The following is a 24016-nucleotide window of genomic DNA, read 5'->3' on the forward strand; positions in this document are numbered from 1 at the left end:
ATCTTTTGTTTTCTGCAACAACTTTCTCTATTCAGGAGGTGTCCCATTTTTGTTCCAGTCCTTAGACCTTTTAGGGACCCCTTCCCTTTATTCTATACGTCTTCATTCAGACTAGCCTAGGACTAAGGCGGGTCTGTTCGCTAGGAACAGTTTGCCCGCTACAGTGATAAAGAACGCAAGTGAGCATTCGAAACGCGTCTTGCTCCCCAACCCTGTCTATGCAACCTTTGTAATTTTAAGTTTTTAATGGACGAAAAACAAAGAGAGAATTATTTTACCAGACACTGGAACAACTATTCCTTTTTTTTTGAGCCCGCTACATCGTAGGGATTCAGCTTAGTCTTACTGTAGGGAAAGCTTTCCCCTTCTTTCCTTAGTTCCTGTTTGCAGATCATAGCAGTAGGTCTAGCCCAAAAAAAAATGAAGGAAATATTAATACGGGGATCAGTATGGCTTCCGTCCAGGATTTGGCTCAAGGCTTGCAGGGGTTGACTCTGGAGGTGGCCGAGCTCCAGAAACACGTGAGTAGCTGTTCCGGAGCGCATTTTGTGGAACCCAAGGTATGACTGCAGGATGTTTTTTATGGTAAACAGCAAGATTTTTTTTCCTTTAAAAATGCTTGTTTGTTATATTTTCGTGTGAGACCAAGGTCCTCTGGGAATGAATCACAGCGCTTTAGTTTTATTATGTCACTTTTGCGCAATGAACCACAAGGGTTGGCCTTTTCTCTTCAACCTAATGATCCATGTTTGAGGTCGGTAGAAGAGTTCTTTTCTGCTATGGGTCTATTATATGACGATCCTGATCGAATCTCATGTGCTGAGGCAGAACTCAGGCGTTTGAATCAGGGGTCAGATGATGCTGAGATTTATTGCACACACTTTAGAAGGTGGGCTTCTGAAGTCAGATGGAATGATCCTGCTCTGAAATGTCTATTTCTTGCTGGTCTGAGTGAAAGGGTTAAGGATTTGCTGATTGCATTCCCTGCACCTGAGACTCTGCAGGATGCCATGCAATTAGCTGTTCGTGTGGATAGGAGGCTGGGATCTAGGCAGAATGAGGTAATGACTCCTGTAATGCCAGGTCCTAGTCCCCAGAAAATCTGCTCAGATGGCGGAGAACCGATGGAGGTTGGGGTGATGTCGCTCCGCTCTCAGGAAAGCGACCGGAGGTTCGCCCAGGGATTGTGTTTTTATTGTGGTAAAGCTGACCATTTGATTAAGTATTGTGAGCTTCGTTTAAGTAAAGAAAAAAAAAAGGTCAGGTACGCCCGTATAGCTTGTTTACGCTCTGCAGGAGTATTTCTTTCAGGGAGTACTACTTTGCAGGGAAATTTGATTGAATTTGTGGTATTTGTGGATTGTGGCTCAACACTTAATGTGATTGATAAAGCGTTTTTGGAAAACCTTAAATTGAAATCCAAACCTTAGTCATCACCTATTTCTGTGATTGCAATTGATAACACTCCCTTGAAATGTATTACTATTACGGATCCGGGTGGTGGAACCTCTGTGCTGCGGTGCAAGGAGGGACCAGAGGGGCATGACTAAGTATCTACTCAGCCTGACCAGGGTCAAACGGCGGCTCAGTCGACTCCATGAACCAGGGAGGGACCGAGCAGAGGGACCAGGTGCCACTCTGGGACCGACCTTGTATGAGAGCCGGTGACTCCCACAGGTCAGAAGGCAGGAACTGACCGGTACAGTGGAAGAGCATGGCAGGCAGGCTGACGGGTGGTCCAGGTAGTCAGGCAGGCTGATTCGGCTGACAGCCAGACAGGTGCTTCAGGTAGGCAAGCTGGCGGGCACAACAGATAACAGGCAGGTGCTTCCAGGTAAGCAGGCAGGTGGGCACGGCAGGTAAAGGCAGGCAAGCGGGCACGGCAGGTAACAGGCAGGTGCTTCCAGGTAAGCAGGCTGGCGAGCACGGCAGGTGCTTCCAGGTAAGCAGGCTGGCAGGCACGGCAGGTAACAGGCAGGTGCTTCCAGGTAAGCAGGCTGGCAGGTACAGCAGGTAACAAGCAGGGGCTTCCAGGTAAGCAGGCGGACAGAACCCATAGACAGACTGGTGGACTGGACTGAAGGCAGACTGTCGGGCTGGAAAGTAGTCAGACTGGTGGACTGGACTGAAGATCAGACTAGCGGACAAGACTGACTTGCAGAGGACCTGAGAGCTGAAGCAAAGTAAGTATCACAGAGCAACAACCTTGCACGGGCACCTCCATATTGGAGGAGGTGCCTTATATAGGGAAAGTCCTCTGGCTATTGGCCGGGGACTTTCTAGGACGGCGCGCGCGAACCCCTTAATAGGGAGGGAGCGCGCGCGCGCCCTAAGCACAGAGCGAAGTAAGCTGCGTGCACCAGCAGCAGCTGCAGATAGGCCGGAAGATGCCAGAACAGGACCGCGGCGGTAAGGGGGACGGCGTCTCTGCCTGGCAGGGGGCAGAGACGCCGATGCTACAGTACCCCCCCTTTATGCCCCCCCTTTTTCAGGCCAGCAAGAAATTCTTTAAGGAGAAGAGGGGCATAGATGTTCTCCCTGGGTTCCCAAGACCTCTCCTCTGGGCCAAACCCCTTCCAATCCACCAGAAAAAAAGGTTTTTCCTCTTACCCTTTTGGTGGCCAAAATGTTCTCTACCTCATAGACGTCCTCAGCGGAGACTGGAGCTGGAGTGGTACCTTGATCATCAGAAAAAGAATTAAGAACAACTGGTTTGAGGAGAGATAAATGGAAGGAGTTTGGAATCTGTAAGCTGGCCGGGAGTTTTAGCTTGCAAGCCACGGGATTGATTTGCTTGAGAACCTCAAATGGGCAGATGAACCGCGGACCCAACTTATACGATGGTATTTTGAGTCGAACATGTTTGGAGGACAGCCAGACCCTGTCTCCCGGACGGAATAGAGGCGGATCCAGACCTCTCTTATCGGCATGTTTCTTCATCCGTTCAGAGGACTGAAGAAATGCGGATCTAGTGTCTTCCCAAATAGTAGAAAATTCGCTGACCAGAGACTCCGCGGCAGGATTGTCCACAGAAACGGAGAAGGGAAACGGGATTCGGGAGTGTTGACCATAGACCACAAAGAACGGGGATTTGGAAGAAGACTCACTCACATGGTTGTTATAAGAGAACTCAGCCCATGGTAGGAGCTCAACCCAATCGTTATGGTGAGCATTGACGAAATGCCGGAGAAAGCTGGTAAGGACCTGGTTGATACATTCCACTTGACCATTGGACTGGGGATGATAAGCAGAGGAGAAATCCAGAGTGACTTCGAGCAGCTTACACGTAGCTCTCCAGAAGCGCAAAGTGAACTGGACCCCGCAATCAGACACAATGTAGAGGGGTAGGCCGTGGAGACGAAAGATGTGAAGGATGAAGTCCTTAGCCTGCACAGATGCGGACGGGAGACCAGGCAGAGGGATGAAGTGGACCATTTTAGAAAAGCGGTCAGCGACCACCCAAATGACAGTACAACTGGCAGAAACAGGGAGATCCATAATAAAGTCCATAGCAATGTGTGCCACGGAGCGGAAGGTACAGGTAGAGGCAGGAGACGGCCAGCGGGAAGATGCCTAGGAACTTTGTTACGGGCACAGGAGGAACAAGCCTTGACGAAATCCGCTACATCCTTGCGTAGCGAAGGCCACCAGTAATGCCGGGCGATGAGCAGGAAGGTCTTCCTCTGGCCAGCATGGCCGGCTAGTTTGGATGAATGGCCCCAGAGAAGAACCTTCTTACGATCCGGAACAGCTACAAAGGACTTACCGGATGGAAGACGAGACAGGTCAAACGGGGCCACAGTCATTACTCTGGAGGGGTCGATGATATGCAGAGGCTCCTCCTCTTGGTCGGAGGACAGGAATGAGCGGGATAGAGCGTCGGCTTTAATGTTCTTGTCCGCAGGGCGGTAATGTAGAGAAAAGCAGAATTGGGCAAAGAACAGAGACCACCGGTCCTGACGCGGATTGAATCTCTGGGCGTTTTGGAGATAGGCCAGGTTTTTGTGATCTGTGTAGATGATCACCAGGTGCAGAGCCCCTTCCAGCAGGTAGCGCCACTCCTAAAGCGCCAATTTGATGGCAAGCAGCTCACGATCTCCTATGGAGTAGTTGCGTTCGGACGAGGAGAAGAGCTTGGAGAAGAAGCCGCAGGTTACCATTCTCCCGGATGGAGATTTCTGGGTGAGCACCGCTCCGGCTCCGGAGGAGGAAGCATCAACCTCACAGGGGCGGAAGAGAAGGCTTGTTTTAGGGAGACGAAGGCCTCCTCAGCTTCGGGAGTCCATTCCTTGGGATTTGCTCCCTTACGGGTGAGCGCAGAGATTGGAGCGGTCCGGGAGGAGAAATGAGGAATGAAGAGGCGGTAATAATTTGCGAAGCCCAGGAATCGCTGAATCGCCTTCAACCCCTCCGGTTGGGGCCATTTTAAGATGGCAGAAACCTTCTCGGGATCCATCCGAAGACCAGTCTCGGAGATAATATATCCGAGGAACGGAAGGGAAGTCTGCTCGAAGAGACATTTTTCAAATTTTGCGTAGAGACTAGTGTTGAGCAAGCACTAAAATGCTCGGGTGCTCGAAGCTCGGGCCGAGCTCACCGTGATACTCGGGTGCTCGACCCGAGCAACGAGCCCAATGTTAGTCTATGGGAGACCCAAGCATTTTTGCGGCGGCACCCCCGGCAGTCTGTAGAAAGCCTAAAAACTGCCCAAAACTATAGTGACAGTGCTCAAAAGACATGGGGACAGCATGGGCATCGCCCCAGGAAGCATTTCTGACCCCCAGGTCACTGCTGTCAACAACGTGGTCAGAGGTATTAAGCCACTTTAACGGGCTCACAATAAAACATTCAAAAAGTAAAATGAAACGGTTTTCCTGTGAAATATGTTAAGGAAGTTCCTTTCCAGGGTAAAGACTTGTGTATAAGGTAAAATAAATAACCAAAAACAAAAATACTCCTCCACACCTTGGGCTATGTTCACAAGTAGCATTTTTTATGCATTTTTGCACTTTTGTATTGCTTTCAACCGTGACGAATGCATTCACCGGGAAACGTCATTTTAACATTTTACAACCTTATCTGGCCATGTGCTGTGTGACACATGCATACACTGCTGAAAAGACATGGGAACAGCATGGGGAAGACCCCTGGAAGCATCTCTGACACCCAGGTCACTGCCTAAAAGTGTGCCCATCAGAAGTGATCCTTTCTGCATCAGAAGATGCAGACTTGCACCTATCCCCATGCAAGTCCTTGTCCCAGGGCAGTGTTCAGTTGTACCTCCCCCATTCCTTGCAATGCAAGCGCAAGTATGCAGTCTGCCACCCACCCACCCCCAGGCTGCAATACCATACTGCTAGCTTGCACTTGAAATGGGACCTTTTAGTTTGGAGGAGTCCGAAGCTGGCCACTACCTCATGGCTGCTTCGGCAGCGAGGTATCCATACTCAGTCCCCAGCCGCCCGGCGGCCGGGTGTCCACACTTGGTCCCCAGCCGCCCCGTGGCCGGGTGTCCACACACCGTCCCCAGCCGCCTGGGGGCGGCCAGGTGTCCATGAACGGTCCCAAGCCGCCTCTATTTCTCCTTCAAACTTCCCCCACACTTTTCTTAGCCTGGCCTGTTTTAGGGCAGCATTAGACGAGCCCACCAGAGAACAAGACTCCTCCGGTGGGCCCTGGCTTCTCCATCAGGGGAGTTGAGAGTGCCAAGGTGAGGAGCATGATGATGATGATAGAAGTTAGCATCTGCTTTGTTTTCTTGGAATGCAAGCGCATGTATGTAGTAGCGGCTAAGCCTGAGGTGGTCAGCATTTTGGCGCATATCCTACCTCCTCCGAGGATTGCTGGATGTTTCCTGCTACTATCCCAGTTCTATGACTCCCGTTAAAACAAAGCTTCAGGTGTTGAATGATGGATGAGGTGGTGGCAAAGGAGAAAGAGCAGGAGTAATAGGGACCATTCACATCAATATCAGGCCAGTCAACCACACATGTCTTGTAGGATATGTTTCTGTACCAAAAGGAGCGGTTCGGCTACACAGTTATAGGGCATGCAGTGAGTGCAATGCCTAACAAAAATTTCGAGGCACTCCAATTCCCCTTGGAAGTGACATGGAGGTCAGAGGGCCTTAACTAAACCGTTTTTTCCATTTATAGCAACTGGGTCTCCTGTGCAGTGTTGGACTAAGCAGTGAATGGAAGGCTTTCCAAAAATTATGAGGAACGGCAATGCCCCTTGAAACAGATGTGGATTACAGCATATTAAAAACCTTCTACCCAATATTGGGGAATGGGTCTCCCTTAGTGTTCGCCTATGCATTGAAAAGCAAAAGCTGACTAAAATTAGGAGGAAATGCAATGCCCGTTGGAAGAATGGTGGAGGTCGCAGTGAAATAAAAAGACAATATCAATGCCCCTTGAAAAAGTGGTGGAGGTCGCAGTAGCTTAACAAGACGGTATTAATGCCCTTGAAAAAGTGGTGGAGGTCGCAGTAACTTAATAAGACGGTTTTAATGCCCCTTGGAAGAGACGTGGAGGTCGCAGTAGCTTAACAAGACGGTTTTAATGCCCCTGGGAAAAGTGATGGAGGTCGCAGCAGCTTAATAAGACGGTTTTAATGCCCCTTGGAAGAGACATGGAGGTTTCAGCGGAAAAGAAAGACTATCAATGCCACTGGGAAAAGTGGTGGAGGTCGCAGTAGCTTAACAAGATGGTTTTAATGCCCCTTGGAAGAGACGTGGAGGTCGCAGTAGCTTAACAAGACGGTTTTAATGCCCCTTGGTAGAATGGTGGAGGTCGCAGTAGCTGAACAAGATGGTTTTAATGCCCCTTGGAAGAGACGTGGAGCTGGCAGTAGCTTAACAAGACGGTTTTAATGCCCCTTGGAAGAGACATGGAGGTTGCAGTAGCTTAACAAGACGGTTTTAATGCCCCTTGGAAGAGACGTCGAGGTTGCAGTAGCTTAACAAGATGGTTTTAATGCACCTTGGAAGAGACGTGGAGGTTGCAGTAGCTTAACAAGACGGTTTTAATGCCCGTTGGAAGAGACGTGGAGGTTGCAGTAGCTTAACAAGACGGTTTTAATGCCCGTTGGAAGAGACGTGGAGTTTGCAGTAGCTTAACAAGACGGTTTTAATGCCCCTTAGAAGAGACGTGGAGCTGGCAGTAGCTTAACAAGACGGTTTTAATGCCCCTTGGAAGAGACATGGAGGTTGCAGTAGCTTAACAAGACGGTTTTAATGCCCCTTGGAAGAGACGTCGAGGTTGCAGTAGCTTAACAAGATGGTTTTAATGCACCTTGGAAGAGACGTGGAGGTTGCAGTAGCTTAACAAGACGGTTTTAATGCCCGTTGGAAGAGACGTGGAGGTTGCAGTAGCTTAACAAGACGGTTTTAATGCCCGTTGGAAGAGACGTGGAGTTTGCAGTAGCTTAACAAGATGGTTTTAATGCCCCTTAGAAGAGACGTGGAGGTCGCAGTGGAATAAAAAGACAATAACAATGCCCCTGGGAAAAGTGGTGGAGGTCGCAGTAGCTTAACAAGACAGTTTTAATGCCCCTTGGAAGAATAGTGGAGGTCGCAGTGGAATAAAAGACAATATCAATGCCCCTGGGAAAAGTGGTGGAGGTCGCAGTAGCTTAACAAGACCGTTTTAATGAGCCTTGGAAGAATGGTGGCGGTCGCAGTGGAATAAAATGACAATATCAATACTCCTGGGAAAAGTGGTGGAGGTCGCAGCAGCTTCACAAGACGGTTTTAATGTCCCTTGGAAGAATGGTGGAGGTCGCAGTGGAATAAAAAGACAATATCAATGCCCCTTGGAAAAGTGGTGGAGGTCGCAGTAGCTTTACAAGATGGTTTTAATGACCCTTGGAAGAGACATGGAGGTCGCAGTAGCTTACCAAGACGGTTTTAATGCCCCTTGGAAGAGACGTGGAGGTTGCAGTAGCTTAACAAGACAGTTTTAATGCCCCTTGGAAGAGACGTGGAGGTTACAGTAGCTTAACAAGATGGTTTTAATGCCCCTTGGAAGAGACATGGAGTTTTCAGTAGCTTAACAAGACAGTTTTAATGCCCCTTGGAAGAGACGTGTTTGTCGCAGTGGAATAAAAAGACAATATCAATGCTCCTGGGAAAAGTGGTGGAGGTCGCAGTAGCTTAACAAGACGGTATTAATGCCCCTTGTAGGAGACCTGGAGGTCGCAGTAGCTTAACAAGACGGTTTTAATGCCCCTTGGAAGAGACGTGGAGATTTCAGTGGAAAAAAAAGACAATATCAATGCCACTGGGAAAAGTGGTGGAGGTCGCAGTAGCTTAACAAGACGGTTTTAATGCCCCTTGGTAGAATGGTGGAGGTTGCAGTAGCTTAACAAGATGGTTTTAATGCCCGTTGGAAGAGACGTGGAGGTCGCAGTAGCTTAACAAGACGGTTTTAATGCCCCTTGGTAGAATGGTGAAGGTCGCAGTAGCTGAACAAGATGGTTTTAATGCCCCTTGGAAGAGACGTGTAGGTCGCAGTAGCTTAACAAGACGGTTTTAATGCCCCTTGGAAGAGACGTGGAGGTTGCAGTAGCTTAACAAGACGGTTTTAATGCCCCTTGGAAGAGACGTGGAGTTTGCAGTATCTTAACAAGACGGTTTTAATGCCCCTTGGAAGAGACGTGGAGGTCGCAGTGGAATAAAAAGACAATATCAATGCCCCTGGGAAAAGTGGTGGAGGTCGCAGTAGCTTAACAAGACGGTTTTAATGCCCCTTGGAAGAATAGTGGAGGTCGCAGTGGAATAAAAGACAATATCAATGCCCCTGGGAAAAGTGGTGGAGGTCGCAGTAGCTTAACAAGACGGTTTTAATGCCCCTTGGAAGAATGGTGGAGGTCGCAGTGGAATAAAAAGACAATATCAATGCCCCTGGGAAAAGTGGTGGAGGTCGCAGTAGCTTCACAAGACAGTTTTAATGCCCCTTGGAAGAATGGTGGACGTCGCAGTGGAATAAAAAGACAATATCAATGCCCCTTGGAAAATTGGTGGAGGTCGCAGTAGCTTAACAAGACGGTTTTAATGCCCCTTGGAAGAGACATGGAGGTCGCAGTAGCTTACCAAGACGGTTTTAATGCCCCTTGGAAGAGACGTGGAGGTTGCAGTAGCTAAACAAGACAGTTTTAATGCCCCTTAGAAGAGACGAGGAGGTTGCAGTAGCTTAACAAGACTGTTTTAAAGCCCCTTGGAAGAGACGTGGAGTTTTCAGTAGCTTAACAAGACAGTTTTAGTGCCCCTTGGAAGAGACGTGGAGGTCGCAGTGGAATAAAAAGACAATATCAATGCTCCTGGGAAAAGTGGTGGAGTTCGCAGTAGCTTAACAAGACGGTATTAATGCCCCTTGGAGGAGACGTGGAGGTCGCAGTAGCTTAACAAGACGGTTTTAATGCCCCTTGGAAGAGACGTGGAGGTTGCAGTAGCTTAACAAGACGGTTTTAATGCCCCTTGGAAGAGACGTGGAGGTTGCAGTAGCTTAACTAGATGGTTTTAATGCCCCTTGGAAGAGAAGTGGAGGTTGCAGTAGCTTAACAAGACGGTTTTAATGCCCCTTGGAAGAGACGTGGAGTTTGCAGTAGCTTAACAAGACGGTTTTAATGCCCCTTAGAAGAGACGTGGAGGTCGCAGTGAAATAAAAAGACAATATCAATGCCCCTTGAAAAAGTGGTGGAGGTCGCAGTTGTTAGAACCTTGCTGTTAGGTTTTTTTTCCTTTTGCTGGTCACATGACCTTGTTGGCCTTTTTAATCCTGCTCCGCCCTTCTGGCTTTGCTGGACTTCATTGTATATCTACTTTCTAGCTAGCCTGTGCTCTGTATCTAGCTCTGTTAGTTTTCTTGGTCTACGGACCTCTATGTTCTATCTATTTTATTTGTTCGTTTGTCTGCTACTATTTCTGTTAGGAGGTGTCCCATATTCCTCCCAGTCCTTAGTACTTGTAGGGATTCCCTCCCCACATCTATAGGTCTCCGTACAGACTAGATTAGGACTTTAGCAGGTCTGATCGCTGGATCAGGTTCCCTGTTACATCGTAGGGATTCAGCTGAGTCCTATAGTAGGGACAGATCTCCTCTCTTTCCTTAGCTCTGGTAGCAGAACATAACAGTAAGTCCAGCCTGCAAATTCTCTAAGGAAAGATTTTTTTTTTTTTTTTGTTCCATCATGGTGTCGGTTCAGGATTTGGCTAAACACCTGCAGGGACTCTCTCTGGAAGTGGCCGAGCTCCGTCAGCACGTGAGTAACTGTCCTGGAGCATATTTCTTGGAGCCTAAGGTATGTTTGCCGGATTTATTTTTTGGTGAACATCGAGAATTTTTTTCATTTAAAAATGCTTGCTTATTGTATTTTCGTTTGAGACCCAAGTCCTCTGGGGATGAATCCCAGCGCGTAGGGTTCATAATGTCACTTTTGCGCAAAGAGCCTCAGGAGTGGGCCTTTTCTTTGCAACCTAGTGATACATGCTTCAGATCAGTGGATAGTTTTTTTTCTGCTTTAGGACTATTATATGATGATCCTGACCGTGTGGCATCAGCTGAGACTGAGTTGAGACGTTTAAAACAAGGATCAGGTAATGTAGAAAAATATTGTACTCATTTTCGTCGTTGGTCCACTCAAACAGGGTGGAACGATTCTGCTCTGAAAAGTCTATTTCTTGCTGGGCTCAGTGAAATGGTTAAAGACCTGCTAATTGCTTATCCTACACCTGAGGATTTGCAACAGGCTATGCAATTAGCTATACGGGTGGATAGAAGACTGCGTGCTAGGGTTAATGAGAGCAAATCCTCTGCTATGTCAGTTTCTGGTTATGATGATGTGTGTACTAACAGTGGTGAACCGATGGAGATTGGATCGGTGGCACCTCGCTCTCAATAAAAAGACCGTCGTTTTTCGGAAGGCTTGTGTTTCTATTGCGGAAAATCTGGTCATTTGATTAAAGGCTGTGAGCTTCGTATGAAGAAAGAAAAAAAAATGGTCAGTCACGCCCGTATTGCCTGTTTAAATTCCAAGGGTATATTTTTAGCTGCTTCCACGATTGCTCAGGAAAAATTAATGGAATTTCGGGTGTTTGTTGATTGCGGGTCTACACTGAATGTAATTGATGGGGGATTCGTGGAAAAACTCAATTTAAAACCTGAACCTTTATCATCCCCCATTGCTGTGGTTTCTGTGGATGGCTCCCCTTTGAAGAATATTACTCTCAAGGTCAGTGAATTTCCTCTCACTATTAATGGTGTTCACCATGAGAAATTGGATTTGGTAGTGTTGAATAACTTGCCTTCTCCAGTAATATTGGGTTTGCCCTGGTTAAAATTTCACAATCCTGTACTGGATTGGTCTACCAGTGAAATTAAATCCTGGAGCCATAAATGTTATGACAAGTGTTGTAACGGGCGTATTGCAGCTTTGGATAGGGGAGAATTGCCTGTTCCTATTCAGGATTTATGGAGAGTTTTTTCTGAGAAGGAATCGCAGGTTTTGCCTCCCCATAGAGACTATGATTGTTCTATTGAATTTGTCCCTGGAGCGACTCTTCCTAAAAGTCGTTTATTTAACCTTACTATTCCTGAGAGGAAGGCTTTGGAGGAATACATACAGACAAGTTTGGCCGCCGGTCACATTAGGCCCTCTAAGTCTCCTGTGGCGGTTGGATTTTTTTTTGTAAAAAAAAAGGACGGCGGTTTACGTCCTTGTCTGGATTTTCGTGAGATTAACAAAATTACGGTACGCAATCCTTACCCACTGCCATTGATTCCTGATCTGTTTAACCAGTTATTGGGGGCCAAGTGGTTCTCTAAAATTGACCTTAAGGGGGCATACAATCTGTTGCGCATGAAGGAGGGTGATGAATGGAAGACTGCTTTTAACACTCCTGTGGGTCATTTTGAGAATCTGGTTATGCCTTTTGGTCTTACTAATGCTCCTGCATTTTTTCAGAATCTTATTAATGACATCCTTAGACCTTTGATCGGCAAAAATGTGGTTGTGTATTTGGATGACATTTTGATTTATTCGCCAGATCTGGAGTCTCATTGGCGGAGCGTGCGTGAGGTATTACAGTTATTAATGGACAATTCGCTTTTTGCTAAGCTGGAGAAATGTGAGTTCGCTGTACAGAGAATTAGTTTTTTGGGCTACATTATCTCCAGCAAAGGTTTTGAGATGGATCCGGTTAAGGTTCAGGCTGTGCAGGAATGGCCTAGGCCTATTGGTTTGAAATCGATACAGAGGTTTTTGGGTTTCGCCAATTACTATAGAAAATTCATAAAAAATTTTTCTAGTATTGTCAAACCTCTGACTGATCTCACCAGGAAAGGTGCTGATGCGGTTCAGTGGTCTTCTGAGGCCATTGAAGCTTTTGTGTATCTCAAGGAGAGGTTCACCTCTGCTCCCATCCTTATGCAGCCTGATGTTACTAGGCCGTTTTTGGTTGAGGTTGATGCTTCCTCTGTGGGGGTTGGCGCAGTATTGTCTCAGGATAACGGGGATGGATTACATCCCTGTGCCTTTTTTTCAAAAAATTTTTTCGGAGACTGAATTGAATTACGATATTGGTAATCGGGAATTATTGGCTATTAAACTCGCATTTAAACACTGGCGCCACTTCTTGGAAGGTGCGGAATTTCCCGTTCAGGTTCTTACGGATCATAAAAATCTGATATATCTTGATGCTGCCAAGCGCCTGAATGCCCGTCAGGCTAGGTGGGCACTGTTTTTCTTGCGGTTTAATTTCTCCGTTACTTACATCCCTGGTACTAAGAATGTTAAGGCGGATGCCTTGTCTCGCAGTTTTTCTCCCATAGTCGGTGCTGAGAAAGAGGAAAACATTTTACAAGAAGGTGTTGTGATAGCTGCTTTAGACTCCGTTTTGGAAGATGAGATTCTTAAAGCTCAGGAGAATGCCCCATCTAACACTCCTCATGGGAGGTTGTTTGTGCCTGGGACCTTTAGGAGAGATTTGTTTGTTGAGTGTCACGAATCTCGGTTGGCAGGTCATCCCGGAATCTCTGAGACCAAGAGACTGGTGGGTCGCAGTTTTTGGTGGCCTGGATGGCAGAAGGAAGTCATTAAGTGGGTGCGCCAATGTACTATATGTGCTAGATCTAAGTCCTCACATACTCCTGCTGCGGGGTTGCTTTGTCCTTTGGAGGTCCCCAGTGCTCCTTGGACACATTTGGCTATGGACTTTATAACTGACCTTCCCCCCTCTGAGGGTTTTACTGTCATCTGGGTGGTCGTGGACCGTTTTAGCAAGATGTGTCACTTGGTTCCCTTCGTCAAACTGCCCTGCGCTAAAACTCTCGCTAAGGCCTTTGTCAAGGAAATTGTCAGACTTCATGGCGTTCCTACTGACATTGTTTCTGATAGGGGTCCTCAGTTCGTGGCTCGTTTTTGGCGTGCCTTTTGTGACAGGTTGGGAATTCATTTGTCGTTTTCATCCGGATATCATCCTGAATCTAATGGCCAGACAGAAAGGAAAAACCAGGATGTTGAGCAGTTCTTGCGTTGTTTTGTGGCAGACAATCAAGAGGGGTGGTCTGAGTTTCTGCCACTTGCCGAATTTGCTCTGAACAATCATACATCTTCTTCTGATGGTTGTTCGCCTTTTTTTTGTTGTTCTGGGAGACATCCGTCGTTTGGGTCGTTCTCCAAGTTGGGATCTGCCGTGCCTGAGGAGGAGAATTTTTCCGGTGATTTGGAAAGAGTTTGGACGGATGTGCGTGGTAATCTTCAGGAGGCCAACAGAAAATCTAAAGACTACTTTGATAGGAAACGACAGGAGGTTTTGTTCGCTGTTGGTGACATGGTTTGGTTGTCCTCTAGGAATCTGCGGTTGAGGATTCCTTCTAAGAAATTGGGTCCCAAGTTTGTAGGGCCCTTTAAGGTGCTTCAGGTTGTCAACCAATCTGCTGTTAGGTTGGAGGTTCCTACCTCCTGGAGAATTAATCCGGTCTTTCATGTCTCTCTGTTAAAAAAAGCTGTTGTGTCGGATGGTGACGCCTCTGCCTCTGTTCCTCCGGTGGTGGAGGACGGGGAATATGAAATTTCTCGCATCCTTGACTCTAGACGGTATAGAGGTAGTTTGCAGTATCTTGTGGCCTGGAAAGGTTTCGGACCCGAGGATAACTCTTGGGTGAGGTCAGATGATGTTTCCGCGTCCAGACTTATCAGAGCGTTTCACAGGAGATTTCCTGATAAGCCTGGTCCTAGGGGATCCGGAGGATCCTCTTAGAAGGGGGGGTACTGTTAGAACCTTGCTGTTAGGTTTTTTTTCCTTTGCTGGTCACATGACCTTGTTGGCCTATTTAATCCTGCTCCGCCCTTCTGGCTTTGCTGGACTTCATTGTATATCTACTTTCTAGCTAGCCTGTGCTCTGTATCTAGCTCTGTTAGTTTTCTTGGTCTACGGACCTCTATGTTCTATCTATTTTGTTTGTTCGTTTGTCTGCTACTATTTCTGTTAGGAGGTGTCCCATATTCCTCCCAGTCCTTAGTACTTGTAGGGATTCCCTCCCCACATCTATAGGTCTCCGTACAGACTAGATTAGGACTTTAGCAGGTCTGATCGCAGGATCAGGTTCCCTGTTACATCGTAGGGATTCAGCTGAGTCCTATAGTAGGGACAGATCTCCTCTCTTTCCTTAGCTCTGGTAGCAGAACATAACAGCAGTAACTTAATAAGACGGTTTTAATGCACCAGGGAAAAGTGGTGGAGGTCGCAGTAGCTTAACAAGATGGTTTTTATGCCCCTTGGAAGAGACGTTGAGGTCACAGTAGCTTACCAAGACTGTTTTAATGCCCCTTGGAAGAGACGTGGAGGTTGCAGTAGCTAAACAAGACAGTTTTAATGCCCCTTGGAAGAGAAGTGGAGGTTGCAGTAGCTTAACAAGATGGTTTTACTGCCCCTTGGAAGAGACGTGGAGTTTTCAGTAGCTTAACAAGACAGTTTTATTGCCCCTTGGTATAGACGTGGAGGTCGCAGTGGAATAAAAAGACATTATCAATGGCCCTGGGAAAAGTGAAGGAGGATGCAGTAGCTTAACAAGATGGTTTAAATGCCCCTTGGAAGAATGGTGGAGGTCGCAGTGGAATAAAAAGACAATATTAATGCTCCTGGGAAAAGTGGTGGAGGTTGCAGTAGCTTAACAAGATGGTATTAATGCCCCTTGGAAGAGACGTGGAGGTCGCATTAGCTTAACAAGACGGTTTTAATGCCCCTTGGAAGAGACGTGGAGTTTGCAGTAGCTTAACAAGACGGTTTTAATGCCCCTTAGAAGAGACGTGGAGGTCGCAGTGGAATAAAAAGACAATATCAATGCCCCTGGGAAAAGTGGTGGAGGTCGCAGTAGCTTAACAAGACGGTTTTAATGCCCCTTGGAAGAATATTGGAGGTCGCAGTGGAATAAAAGACAATATCAATGCCCCTGGGAAAAGTGGTGGAGGTTGCAGTAGCTTAACGAGACGGTTTTAATGCCCCTTGGAAGAATGGTGGAGGTCACAGTAGCTTAACAAGATGGTTTAAATGCCCCTTGGAAGAATAGCTGAGGTCGCAGTGAAATAAAAAGACAATATCAATGCCCCTTGAAAAAGTGGTGGAGGTCGCAGTAACTTAATAAGACGGTTTTAATGCACCTGGGAAAATGATGGAGGTTGCAGTATCTTAATAAGACGGTTATAATGCCCCCTGGAAGAGACGTGGAGGTTTCAGTGGAAAAAAAAGACAATATCAATGCCCCTTGGAAAAGTGGTGGAGGTCGCAGTAGCTTAACAAGACGGTTTTTATGCCCCTTGGAAGAGACGTTGAGGTCGCAGTAGCTTACCAAGACGGTTTTAATGCCCCTTGGAAGAGACGTGGAGGTTGCAGTAGCTAAACAAGACAGTTTTAATGCCCCTTGGAAGAGAAGTGGAGGTTGCAGTAGCTTAACAAGATGGTTTTACTGCCCCTTGGAAGAGACGTGGAGTTTTCAGTAGCTTAACAAGACAGTTTTATTGCCCCTTGATATAGACGTGGAGGTGGCAGTGGAATAAAAAGACATTATCAATGGCCCTGGGAAAAGTGAAGGAGGATGCAGTAGCTTAACAAGATGGTTTAAATGCCCCTTGGAAGAATGGTGGAGGTCGCAGTGGAATAAAAAGACAATATCAATGCTCCTGGGAAAAGTGGTGGAGGTTGCAGTAGCTTAACAAGATGGTATTAATGCCCCTTGGAAGAGACGTGGAGGTCGCATTAGCTTAACAAGACGGTTTTAATGCCCCTTGAAAGAGACGTGGAGGTCGCAGTAGCTTAACAAGACGGTTTTAATGCCCCTTGGAAGAGATGTTGAGGTTGCAGTAGCTTATCAAGACGATTTTAATGCCCCTTGGAAAAGACGTGGAGGTTGCAGTAGCTTAACAAGACGGTTTTAATGCCCCTTGAAAGAGACGTGGAGGTCGCAGTAGCTTAACAAGACGGTTTTAATGCCCCTTGGAAGAGATGTTGAGGATGCAGTAGCTTAAGAAGACGATTTTAATGCCCCTTGGAAGAGACGTGGAGGTTGCAGTAGCTTAACAAGACGGTTTTAATGCCCCTTGGAAGAGGCGTGGAGGTTTCAGTGGATAAAAAAGACAATATCAATGACACTGGGAAAAGTGGTGGAGGTCGCAGTAGCTTAACAAGATGGTTTTAATGCCCCTTGGTAGAATGGTGGAGGTTGCAGTAGCTTAACAAGATGGTTTAAATGCCCCTTGGAAGAGACGTGGAGGTCGCAGTAGCTTAACAAGACGGTTTAAATGCCCCTTGGTAGAATGGTGGAGGTCGCAGTAGCTGAACAAGATGGTTTTAATGCCCCTTGGAAGAGACGTGGAGGTCGCAGTAGCTTAACAAGACGGTTTTAATGCCCCTTGGAAGAGACGTGGAGGTTGCAGTAGCTTAACAAGACGGTTTTAATGCCCCTTGGAAGAGACGTCGAGGTTGCAGTAGCTTAACAAGACGGTTTTAATGCTCCTTGGAAGAGACGTGGAGTTTGCAGTAGCTTAACAAGACGGTTTTAATGCCCCTTAGAAGAGACGTGGAGGTCGTAGTGGAATAAAAAGACAATATCAATGCCCTTGGGAAAAGTGGTGGAGGTCGCAGTAGCTTAACAAGACGGTTTTAATGCTTCTATGAAGAATAGTGGAGGTCGCAGTGGAATAAAAGGCAATATCAATGCCTCTGGGAAAAGTGGTGGAGGTTGCAGTAGCTTAACAAGACGGTTTTAATGTCCCTTGGAAGAATGGTGGAGGTCACAGTAGCTTAACAAGATGGTTTAAATGCCCCTTGGAAGAATAGCTGAGGTCGCAGTGAAATAAAAAGACAATATCAATGCCCCTTGAAAAAGTGGTGGAGGTCGCAGTAGCTTAACATGACGGTATTAATGCCCCTGGAAAAAGTGGTGGAGGTCGCAGTAACTTAGCAAGACGGTTTTAATGCCCCTTGGAAGAGACGTTGAGGTCGCAGTAGCTTAACAAGACGGTATTAATGCCCCTTGTAAGAGACCTGGAGGTCGTAGTAGCTTAACAAGACGGTTTTAATGCCCCTTGGAAGAGACGTGGAGGTTTCAGTGGAAAAAAAGACAATATCAATGCCACTGGGAAAAGTGGTGGAGGTCGCAGTAGCTTAACAAGATGGTTTTAATGCCCCTTGGTAGAATGGTGGAGGTTGCAGTAGCTTAACAAGATGGTTTTAATGCCCCTTGGAAGAGACGTGGAGGTCGCAATAGCTTAACAAGACGGTTTTATGCCCATTGGTAGAATGGTGGAGGTCGCAGTAGCTGAACAAGATGCTTTTAATGCCCCTTGGAAGAGACGTGGAGGTCGCAGTAGCTTAACAAGACCGTTTTAATGCCCCTTGGAAGAGACGTGGAGGTTGCAGTAGCTTAAGAAGACGGTTTTAATACCCCTTGGAAGAGACGTGGAGTTTGCAGTATCTTAACAAGACGGTTTTAATGCCCCTTAGAAGAGACGTGGAGGTCGCAGTGGAATAAAAAGACAATATCAATGCCCCTGGGAAAAGTGGTGGAGGTCGCAGTAGCTTAACAAGACGGTTTTAATGCCCCTTGGAAGAATGGTGGAGGTCGCAGTAGCTGAACAAGATGGTTTTAATGCCCCTTGGAAGAGACGTGGAGGTCGCAGTAGCTTAACAAGACGGTTTTAATGCCCCTTGGAAGAGACGTGGAGGTTGCAGTAGCTTAACAAGACGGTTTTAATGCCCCTTGGAAGAGACGTGGAGGTTGCAGTAGCTTAACAAGACGGTTTTAATGCTCCTTAGAAGAGACGTGGAGGTCGCAGTGGAATAAAAAGACAATATCAATGCCCCTGGGAAAAGTTTTGGAGGTCGCTGTAGCTTAACAAGACGGTTTTAATGCCCCTTGGAAGAATAGTGGAGGTCGCAGTGGAATAAAAGACAATATCAATGCCTCTGGGAAAAGTGGTGGAGGTCGCAGTAGCTTAACAAGACGGTTTTAATGCCCCTTGGAAGAATGGTGGAGGTCGCAGTGGAATAAAAAGACAATATCAATGCCCCTGGGAAAAGTGGTGGAGGTCGCAGTAGCTTCACAAGACGGTTTTTATGCCCCTTCGAAGAGACGTTGAGGTCGCAGTAGCTTACCAAGACGGTTTTAATGCCCCTTGGAAGAGACGTGGAGGTCGCAGTCGCTTAACAAGACGGTTTTAATGCCCCTTGAAAGAGACGTGGAGGTTGCAGTAGCTAAACAAGACAGTTTTAATGACCCTTGGAAGAGAAATGGAGGTTGCAGTAGCTTAACAAGATGGTTTTACTGCCCCTTGGAAGACACGTGGAGTTTTCAGTAGCTTAACAAGACAGTTTTAATGCCCTTGGTAGAGACGTGGAGGTCGCAGTGGAATAAAAAGACAATATCAATGGCCCTGGGAAAAGTGAAGGAGGTCGCAGTAGCTTAACAAGATGGTTTTAATGCCCCTTGGAAGAATGGTGGAGGTCGCAGTGGAATAAAAAGACAATATCAATGCTCCTGGGAAAAGTGGTGGAGGTCGCAGTAGCTTAACAAGATGGTATTAATGCCGCTTGGAAGAGACGTGGAGGTCGCAGTAGCTTAACAAGACAGTTTTAATGCCCCTTGAAAGAGACGTGGAGGTCGCAGTAGCTTAACAAGACAGTTTTAATGTCCATTGGAAGAGATGTTGAGGTTGCAGTAGCTTAACAAGACGATTTTAATGCCCCTTGGAAAAGACGTGGAGGTTGCAGTAGCTTAACAAGACGGTTTTAATGCCACTTGAAATAGAAGTGGAGGTCGCAGTAGTTTAACAAGACGGTTTTAATGTCCCTTGGAAGAGATGTTGAGGTTGCAGTAGCTTAACAAGACGATTTTAATGCCCCTTGGAAGAGACGTGGAGGTTGCAGTAGCTTAACAAGACGGTTTTAATGCCCCTTGGAAGAGGCGTGGAGGTTTCAGTGGAAAAAAAGACAATATCAATGACACTGGGAAAAGTGGTGGAGGTCGCAGTAGCTTAACAAGATTGTTTTAATGCCCCTTGGTAGAATGGTGGAGGTTGCAGTAGCTTAACAAGATGGTTTAAATGCCCCTTGGAAGAGACGTCGAGGTCGCAGTAGCTTAACAAGATGGTTTTAATGCCCCTTGGTAGAATGGTGGAGGTCGCAGTAGCTGAACAAGATTGTTTTAATGCCCCTTGGAAGAGACGTGGAGGTCGCAGTGGAATAAAAAGACAATATCAATGCCCCTGGGAAAAGTGGTGGAGGTCGCTGTAGCTTAACAAGACGGTTTTAATGCACCTTGGAAGAATAGTGGAGGTCGCAGTGGAATAAAAGACAATATCAATGCCCCTGGGAAAAGTGGTGGAGGTCGCAGTAGCTTAACAAGACGGTTTTAATGCCCCTTGGAAGAATGGTGGAGGTCGCAGTGGAATAAAAAGAGAATATCAATGCCCCTGGGAAAAGTGGTGGAGGTCGCAGTAGCTTCACAAGACGGTTTTTATGCCCCTTGGAAGAGACGTTGAGGTGGCAGTAGCTTACCAAGACGGTTTTAATGCCCCTTGGAAGAGACGTGGAGGTTGCAGTAGCTAAACAAGACAGTTTTAATGCCCCTTGGAAGAGAAATGGAGGTTGCAGTAGCTTAACAAGATGGTTTTACTGCCCCTTGGAAGAGACGTGGAGTTTTCAGTAGCTTAACAAGACAGTTTTAATGCCCCTTGGTAGAGACGTGGAGGTCGCAGTGGAATAAAAAGACAATATCAATGGCCCTGGGAAAAGTGAAGGATGTCGCAGTAGCTTAACAATATGGTTTTAATGCCCCTTGGAAGAATGGTGGAGGTCGCAGTGGAATAAAAAGACAATATCAATGCTCCTGGGAAAAGTGGTGGAGGTCGCAGTAGCTTAACAAGATGGTATTAATGCCCCTTGGAAGAGACGTGGAGGTTGCAGTAGCTTAACAAGACGGTTTTAATGCCCCTTGAAAGAGACTTGGAGGTCGCAGTAGCTTAACAAGATGGTTTTAATGCCCCTTGGAAGAGACGTGGAGGTTGCAATAGCTTAACAAGACGGTTTTAATGCCCCTTGGAAGAGGCATAGAGGTTTCAGTGGAAAAAAAAGACAATATCAATGACACTGGGAAAAGTTGTGGAGGTCGCAGTAGCTTAACAAGATTGTTTTAATGCCACTTGGTAGAATGGTGGAAGTTGCAGTAGCTTAACAAGATGATTTAAATGCCCCTTGGAAGAGACGTGGAGGTCGCAGTAGCTTAACAAGATGGTTTTAATGCCCCTTGGTAGAATGGTGGAGGTCGCAGTAGCTGAACAAGATTGTTTTAATTCCCCTTGGAAGAGACGTGGAGGTCGCAGTAGCTTAACAAGATGGTTTTAATGCCCCTTGGAAGAGACGTGGAGGTTGCAGTAGCTTAACAAGACGGTTTTAATGCCCCTTGAAAGAGACGTCGAGGTTGCAGTAGCTTAACAAGACGGTTTTAATGCCCCTTGGAAGAAACGTGGAGGTTACAGTAGCTTAACAAGGCGGTTTTAATGCCCCTTGGAAGAGACGTGGAGTTTGCAGTATCTTAACAAGACGGTTTTAATGCCCCTTAGAAGAGACGTGGAGGTCGCAGTGGAATAAAAAGACAATATCAATGCCCCTGGGAAAAGTGGTGGAGGTCGCTGTAGCTTAACAAGACGGTTTTAATGCCCCTTGGAAGAATAGTGGAGGTCGCAGTGGAATAAAAGACAATATCAATTCCCCTGGGAAAAGTGGTGGAGGTCGCAGTAGCTTAACAAGACGGTTTTAATGCCCCTTGGAAGAATGGTGGAGGTCGCAGTGGAATAAAAAGACAATATCAATGCCCCTGGGAAAAGTGGTGGAGGTCGGAGTAGCTTCACAAGACGGTTTTAATGCCCCTTGGAATAATGGTGGAGGTCGCAGTGGAATATAAAGACAATATCAATGCCCCTTGGAAAAGTGGTGGAGGTCGCAGTAGCTTAAGAGGACGGTTTTAATGCCCCTTGGAAGAGACATGGAGGTCGCAGTAGCTTACAAAGACGGTTTTAATGCCCCTTGGAAGAGACGTGGAGGTTGCAGTAGCTAAACAAGACAGTTTTAATGCCCCTTGGAAGAGACGTGGAGGTTGCAGTTGCCTAACAAGATGGTTTTAATGCCCCTTGGAAGAGACGTGGAGTTTTCCGTAGCTTAACAAGACAGTTTTCGTGCCCCTTGGAAGAGACGTGGAGGTTGCAGTGGAATAAAAAGACAATATCAATGCTCCTGGGAAAAGTGTTGGAGTTCGCAGTAGCTTAACAAGACGGTATTAATGCCCCTTGGAAGAGATGTGGAGGTCGCAGTAGCTTAACAAGACGGTTTTAATGCCCCTTGGAAGAGACGTGGAGGTTGCAGTAGCTTAACAAGACGGTTTTAATGCCCCTTGGAAGAGACGTGGAGGTTGCAGTAGCTTACAAGACCGTTTTAATGCCCCTTGGAAGAGACGTGGAGTTTGCAGTAGCTTAACAAGATGGTTTTAATGCCCCCTGGAAGAGATTTGGAGGTCGCATTAGCTTAACAAGACGGTATTAATGCCCCTTGTAAGAGACCTGGAGGTCGCAGTAGCTTAACAAGACGGTTTTAATGCCCCTTGGAAGAGACGTTGAGGTTTCAGCGGAAAAAAAAGACAATATCAATGCCACTGGGAAAAGTGGTGGAGGTCACAGTAGCTTAACAAGATGGTTTTAATGCCCCTTGGTAGAATGGTGGAGGTTGCAGTAGCTTAACAAGATGGTTTTAATGCCCCTTGGAAGAGACGTGGAGGTCGCAGTAGCTTAACAAGACGGTTTTAATGCCCCTTGGTTGAATGGTGGAGGTCGCAGTAGCTGAACAGGATGGTTTTAATGCCCCTTGGAAGAGACGTGGAGGTCGCAGTAGCTTAACAAGACGGTTTTAATGCCCCTTGGAAGAGACGTGGAGGTTGCAGTAGCTTAACAAGACGGTTTTAATGCCCGTTGGATGAGACGTGGAGTTTGTAGTATCTTAACAAGATGGTTTTAATGCCCCTTAGAAGAGACGTGGAGGTCGCAGTGGAATAAAAAGACAATATCAATGCCCCTGGGAAAAGTGGTGGAGGTCGCAGTAGCTTAACAAGACGGTTTTAATGCCCCGTGGAAGAATAGTGGAGGTCGCAGTGGAATAAAAGTCAATATCAATGCCCCTGGGAAAAGTGGTGGAGGTCGCAGTAGCTTAACAAGACGGTTTTAATGCCCCTTGGAAGAATGGTGGAGGTCACAGTAGCTTAACAAGATGGTTTAAATGCCCCTTGGAAGAATAGCTGAGGTCGCAGTGAAATAAAAAGACAATATCAATGCCCCTTGAAAAAGTGGTGGAGGTCGCAGTAACTTAATAAGACGGTTATAATTCCCCCTGGAAGAGACGTTGAGGTCGCAGTAGCTTACCAAGACGGTTTTAATGCCCCTTGGAAGAGACGTGGAGGTTGCAGTAGCTAAATAAGACAGTTTTAATGCCCCTTGGAAGAGAAGTGGAGGTTGCAGTAGCTTGACAACATGGTTTTACTGCCCCTTGGAAGAGACGTGGAGTTTTCAGTAGCTTAACAAGACAGTTTTAATGCCCCTTGGTAGAGACGTGGAGGTCGCAGTGGAATAAAAAGACAATATCAAAGGCCCTGGGAAAAGTGAAGGAGGTCGCAGTAGCTTAACAAGACGGTTTTAATGCCCCTTGAAAGAATGGTGGAGGTCGCAGAGGAATAAAAAGACAATATCAATGCTCCTGGGAAAAGTGGTGGAGGTCGCAGTAGCTTAACAAGATGGTTTTAATGCCCCTTGGAAGAGACGTGGAGGTCGCAGTAGCTTAACAAGACGGTTTTAATGCCCCTTGAAAGAGACATGGAGGTCGCAGTAGCTTAACAAGACGGTTTTAATGCCCCTTGGAAGAGATGTTGAGGTTGCAGTAGCTTAACAAGACGATTTTAATGCCCCTTGGAAGAGACGTGGAGGTTGCAGTAGCTTAACAAGACGGTTATAATGCCCCTTGAAAGAGACGTGGAGGTCGCAGTAGCTTAACAAGACGGTTTTAATGCCCCTTGGAAGAGATGTTGAGGTTGCAGTAGCTTAACAAGACGATTTTAATGCCCCTTGGAAGAGACGTGGAGGTTGCAGTAGCTTAACAAGACGGTTTTAATGCCGCTTGGAAGAGGCGTGGAGGTTTCAGTGGAAAAAAAAGACAATATCAATGACACTGGGAAAAGTGGTGGAGGTCGCAGTAGCTTAACAAGATAGTTTTAATGCCCCTTGGTAGAATGGTGGAGGTTGCAGTAGCTTAACAAGATGGTTTAAATGCCCCTTGGAAGAGACTTGGAGGTCGCAGTAGCTTAACAAGATGGTTTTAATGCCCCTTGGTAGAATGGTGGAGGTCGCAGTAGTTGAACAAGATGGTTTTAATGCCCCTTGGAAGAGACGTGGAGGTCGCAGTAGCTTAACAAGACGGTTTTAA

The sequence above is a fragment of the Phyllobates terribilis genome, unplaced genomic scaffold (genome assembly GCF_046119375.1).
Source record: "Phyllobates terribilis strain yellow unplaced genomic scaffold, ASM4611937v1 Scaffold_1__5_contigs__length_1240528914, whole genome shotgun sequence".
Classification (NCBI taxonomy): domain Eukaryota; kingdom Metazoa; phylum Chordata; class Amphibia; order Anura; family Dendrobatidae; genus Phyllobates; species Phyllobates terribilis.